Below are 6,000 nucleotides of genomic sequence, written 5' to 3'. Positions count from 1 at the left end.
GAATGGTGTGTTCAGGGACTCATCTATAACCAGAGCATCTTGATAAATGGCAAGTGTTAACAAGGACTTCTTGTGGCTCCCCCCCCCCCCCAATAGTTTTCATTTTGTCCCTCTTCCATAAGTGCCAGATGTACAGAGTGTCCAGCTAGAAGTTGTGATGTCACCACATTATTTTTCCTGAACTGTGGATCTCTGTCATTCCTCCAGAATGACAGAGGCGTCTTCCTTGCTTTTCTGATTAATGCTCTCCTTAACAGTTGTGCAATATTTTCTTTTCTTTATATCTTCAGATGACAGATTTAGTAGTGCTCCATGAGACGATGAAAGATTTGTGTAATATTTTGTGACCTAATACAAACTTAGTCATACGTATGAGGAATATATAGCCTGTCTGCTATACTCCCCAGTCTTTGTTCACTGATGTTCTCAGACAATCTTCTGAGCCATTTAGAGAACAGCTGCATAAATTCTAGCAGTAAATTAAACACAGGTATTAATTACTAATTAGTGATCACTGTTTGGTTCCTAAGTAATTACTAAATGGTTTAAACTGATTTGATTTGGGGGAGATGTGGCTCCACCCTCTGCCCCCACACACAATAGTTTTCATTTTGTCCCTCTTCCAATTGTCACATTTCTACTTTTTAAATTAATTTGGAAACTTTCTGTCATTTTCCTTTCACCTCACAATTAGGCAATACTTTGTGCTTACTGACACAAAAGACCAGTGAGGCTGCAACCTGACAAATTGTGAGAATGTTCAAGGGGAGTGGGATACTTTAATTTAATAATAATTTGGATACTTCTGAATAAAATAACATTTTTACAGTTTGTTTATACTTCCAGTTTGACTTACTGGATAATTAAGTTCATTCTTGAGGTAAAAATATATTAACTCTAAATGTAGGATTTTGTTTTCACTTTTAATCACCATGCATCTTCATCCTCTCTCAGTGAAGCATCTCATCCACAAGGCTCGCTGTGCTTTAATCCTGCATGTAGCTCCACTCCTCCTCCTCCTCTTCCTCGCTCTCTTAGTGCCGATCTGACTGGGAGGAGGTGGGACCTACCCACTGGTGGTAGTGGGCGAGTAACCGCGTACGTGCAAATCGTGCAGACTGCCAAGGACGAAACGTGAGTTTCTCTTCGTTATCAGCGAACCCCTGCTTCAGTAAAATTCATCCACTAGGGACCATCTACCTTCTCGAGTTCGGTCCAGTGTATTTTAAGCGATCGGAGCCCCCAGCAGCAGCAGCAGCAGCAGCAGCAGAGAGAACATCACACAGACCTACAGACAGACAGACTGACGGACGGGCGGAGCGGAGCTGTGTGTGATGAGGAGGTCGCCTCGCCGCAAGGCTTTGCGTAACATCCAGATAATAAGAACGGGACATTTTTTGTCGTGGGGACTGCTTTCAGTTTGGGTCTGCTTTCAGTGACAGTCTGGTTTTGTGAAGAAACACACAGCAGCGATATAAAGCTACTAAAGAAGCTGAAGGGGAAATCACCGGTGAGTCTCTGTTTATGTTTTTAGCTCACTGTACACTCAAACAGCAACTTAGGGGTGATGCTGCCAACTTTAAATGATCTTAAATTGATCTCAGCTGCGCTTTGAGCACCAAAGACTTCATTTAAGGTCACAAATAATTAAACATGGACAAGAAGACTGCTTTATTCTGGCTAAAAGCTTCCTAAAATGATATTTAATAGGTTAACTCGGTCAGCATAACGCTCGAGTTCTAAGTTATTCTGTCATAGCAGCTAAAAGGTTAGCGCTACTAGCTTAACCAGCAGCCGCCGCCCCATCTATCCAGTCCTGCTGTAAAGCAATAAAGTCTCCGAGGATGGCTAAGATCCGGAGGAAAGATGATTTGAAACCATCCTGGTCTCCAGTTTAAACAAATAACAACAATTACATCGATGTAATGGTGCCTTGCCGTGATTCCAGTCATGTTTTACTCAGGGGCATCAACATTGGTTTACAGCTAAACTCTGACCCAAAACCAACCAGCCAGTTACAACGGCTATCACGTTAAGGTCCAATTCTTCATAATGGAAACGACGTTAACGGGAGCACCTACGCCCCTCTTAGCTGGTTACCGAAGCAGACCTGCTGCTGTGAATCCTGTGCATGTGTGGACTCATCTGCCATTTCACTGCACCTATCGCTGTTAGGTACTGAAAATGGAGCTGACCCTTATGAATCAAACTGCGCGAAGCTTCATATTTTTAGTGCCATCAACTGGTTTTGGGAAGTAATGGTTTCCTAACCAGACTGAACTCTTAAATATAGAAACCTACACAGCAGACAACAGCCTGGAGTGTTTCTTGTCAGTCTGTATCTTTAAACAGGAAATTGAAGATTCCTCTGTGGCAGCGCGGATTGGATCCAGAAGTTCAGGTTTTGTTTGACTTGATCCTCCGGGATCAATAGGAGGAAAGGGGTATTAGTTGGCCACAAAAGCAAAACAAAAAACAGAACACAAAGCCTTACTAGCATTTCAAGAAAATAAGGTAAATCTAAGAAGGGTCATTTTATTTTAAACTCTCTCAACGTTATGATAGCTGACATAGTTATCATAACTAGGTGCTAATGCATAGAAAGGAAACAATCAGAACAATTATTAAAACTTTAACCTGCTGATTTATCACAAGCTCTGTGTGAACGATGAACAGAAAACGTTTTTCTTTTAAATAGCTTCTTTCAGCTTAGTGTACTTTGTTTAGTCATTTTATCATGGCATTCACAAGGAAGACCATTGCTTTCCAAAGGGGTAGCACTGATGTGTGGTGCATTTACTGGATGGAGAAAGATTGGATTTTTGAGTTGTCACTGAGCCAGTCAACCTGAAAATCATCTGATTTCAGTCAATCTCTGACACTATGGTTCATTTCTTGTAATACACCAACAACATGTGTGCCAATGTATCAGTGCTGTTGTGTAGAAAAATTATGTTTGACCTCTGCTGTTATCTGGTGCTCTTTTTGTATTATCAAATATCCAGAATAGAGACAGAAACAGCTTAATGTTATTTGTACACTAAAGGGCTGCAGTTAAACCCAGCCAGACATTAAATTTATTAAAATTAAGGCCTATTCTATTGTTTTGAGGCAACGATGCAAGAGTAGTGAGGCACAGTGAGTTGAATGCAGTGCTTTTTTCTAGTTTGGGTGCAATTTGCATCTCAAGTGCCTGCTTTGCTTGTTTCATGAATCCCTGAACTGCTTTGCCTGGCTGTACAGAACAGCAAAAGTCAATCCAGTGAGCAGCAGGTCCAAACAATGAGATTGAACACATTTTTGGCCCAAATGGAAATAATAATCACATAATATAACACACAGTTGAGATGATATGGACTACTGTGGATAGAGTACCTCCAAAAAAGTGAGAGTGGCCTGTGGGGTCATCTAAAGTCATTCTCACAGGAATCAGATTTCCGTTATCTTTGTCCTGAGCCGAGTCATTTGCACTCCTAACAGGTTTTCTGTTGTTGGACTGATATCAGTAAAGTTAATTTCTTATTAGTTGCTTCAGTTCTGCACTTAGGATGATAAATTGTCTGTTTTCTGCTTTGACCAAGCCTTGCCTCAAGTTACCCAGCATGTTTTATTTAGCTAGTTGTTTTTCTGGTGTACTTTCCCCCCTCACATATCACACACAACTGTTTCAGACACAGATTATGGAGTTGAGGTTCACTCAGTAACCCTAATTTAGATTATCTATATAATGCATTAATCAGACCTCTGATCCAAAACCTGAGGTTTTCTGACTGTTGGTTTAAGAGATTATTAAAATTGGCTTTCATCACATTGACACATTTCTAGACTATAAAAAAAAAACCGACACATTATTTTGTACTTAACACGAGGGAGTTTTTGGGTAACTCCAACTGAACTTCCTTTAAAATCAAGTCTATCTCCTATCTTCGTTTTCTTTTTTCAACGTTTGTCTTAAAAAAGACGGAAACTACCGCCAAACATCAAGCTCAAATTTCAACATGGCATTTTGAGCAGAATAGAAAAACCGAGGTGCCCAGTATTTAGTAGGTTTGAAATTCATAGCACTCCTTTAATAAGGGATGTAATTGCCTTCAAAGAGGAAAATAAGTCATTTTTAGCTGCATGTGTTTTAATACTAGTTATGTAAAGACCAAGCTAAAGAGGAACTAAGCATTACTACTTATAGGGTAGACAAGTTCCTCCAGGCAAAGGCTTATTTAGTCAAACTACATAAAAGTTTTAATCTTCACTTTAAATGTAGTTCTTGTCAAAAACTTTCCTGTCTGACTTTTACAAGCTGGACTGCTTCAGTACTTCAGGTGCAAAGAGTCTACTGTACATTCAGTGCTTACCGAGGAGCCGCTTTCACATATGCACTGCTGCCTTAACATTTTCTGGGTATTTTCCAAAGCAACTGCATGTGGCAACACAAACCTCTGCAATATGTGCTCCGGACTTCTTGTGCAATTTTGTGCGAGAGCTATGAAGTAGGATTCCAACAGGAGCATTGCAAACAGTCGTTATTGCAAGCATCCATTTTGTATCTGTGAGTGTAAAAAGTCTCATAAGGTGGTTCATTATGGAAAAAAAGGGCAAAAGAAGAAATTAAGTGGCCCTCCAAATATTTTTGTGATGGCTTTATCACAAAAATATAGTAAAACTTAGTTTCTAATAAAATTTAGTTATGACTCAGCAAATAATTTTGTTGCCAAAGTAAACTGAAAAATGTTTTTTTTTTTAAATGTACCACAGAATGATTTGTAAGTTTTTGTAAGTACTTATAAAACATTACTTAGTGTCATTTTTTTGACTTTGTCTTTAGAAACCGGTATTCTAAGAATTTCTAGGATGATTTCCGATCATCTTTTGATACTGATATTAGCCTTTTCCAATTTCCTAATAAGTTTTACATATAAAGAATATTGAATATAGCTGAAAAAAATCCAAAATGTAACTGTCTTGCAAATTTGGATGTATTTATTAAATTTTTTGACATCCACACCAGATTTCAAAGCATTTATTCATCTAATAGACAAAGCTCACTTTTGTTATACACCTCAAAAAAAATAGAATACTTCATTATTATTATTTTTGGACAACGTTCATTCAAAATAAACAGCAGCTGTATCCAGCTCCATCCGACAGTCGCATCCATTTTTTTCTGACTGTTTATTCATTTATTCAATTTGCAGCTAAACTGAATTTCACTAGCACTCCTAAATATGGACTGCCTGACTTCAGGTGGCATTTTAGATTTTCTTTGCCATTCATGATTAGCACAGTTAGCATAGTTAGCGTTACTGACCAAAGACAGCAGTCTATGAAAGTAGAAAATGGCTTGCAGGGAAAGCAAACTCTTACCGTACATGTGAGATTTCTAAATGACTGTCAATATTTCCAAAAAGCTGATGGACAGAATCTGGCTCTTCAAAAGGGCAGAAACAGAGCAATTTTCCTACAGTATGCCCAGCCTCAGTGCTGTCTGCTAATGCCTCCCTCCCTTGTTTAAATGGTTAGTTTGGATTTTCCTGTGGAGAGTTTTTTTGTTGTTTTTTTTTTTTTTTATCTGTATAGTTGCCTTATCTGTTGTGGAAAGATGACATAGCACTGTGAACTCCATGGAAAATCAATGTACTTTGATTAGTGGAAGCTAGCAGCATGTCAAATGTAACAGTTTACAACAATTAGCCTGCTGGCTAACCTAAGCTTTTGATCCACTGCAGAACTGCTAACAACAAAATAACTCTTTAGATTTTGTGTTGGTTCTACTACAGCATTACATATGTTTTTTTCTCTTGTGCTTTAAGGTTCTTGTAGTTGTTTGAAAATGATCCTGACAGATTAAATCAGTAGAAGTGGAGTCATACTCTTCATGAAGAGCTTGTTAGCATTCACTACTCCGAGGATGAGTTTATTTACCTACGTTTACTACTGGTATGGTGTGTTCACTGAAAAATGGTCAGACTTTTAGTTTATAACCCAGAGATCACTGATTAGGAC

The 6,000-nt window shown here is 38.6% G+C and overlaps 1 protein-coding gene across 2 annotated transcripts in view; it reads left to right on the top strand.

The window, feature by feature from the left end:
• The first annotated feature begins 1,033 nt into the window (after positions 1 to 1,033).
• rnf24 (ring finger protein 24) overlaps positions 1,034 to 6,000 on the top strand; it is a 35,064-nt gene continuing 30,097 nt past the window's right edge. Inside the window, exon 1 of one of the 2 annotated variants that reach the window (XM_015035985.1) lies at positions 1,034 to 1,510. The gene's annotated coding sequence lies outside the window, so the exon portion shown is untranslated. The remainder of the gene's footprint in view (positions 1,511 to 6,000) is intronic. The other variant, XM_015035987.1, reaches the window with a different exon arrangement.

This window comes from Poecilia latipinna, unplaced genomic scaffold (genome assembly GCF_001443285.1).
Source record: "Poecilia latipinna isolate Pla-1442-1.1 unplaced genomic scaffold, P_latipinna-1.0 Scaffold353, whole genome shotgun sequence".
Taxonomy (NCBI): domain Eukaryota; kingdom Metazoa; phylum Chordata; class Actinopteri; order Cyprinodontiformes; family Poeciliidae; genus Poecilia; species Poecilia latipinna.
Note: the sequence above shows the minus strand (reverse complement) of the source record. Positions and strands in the feature narration are given on the sequence as shown.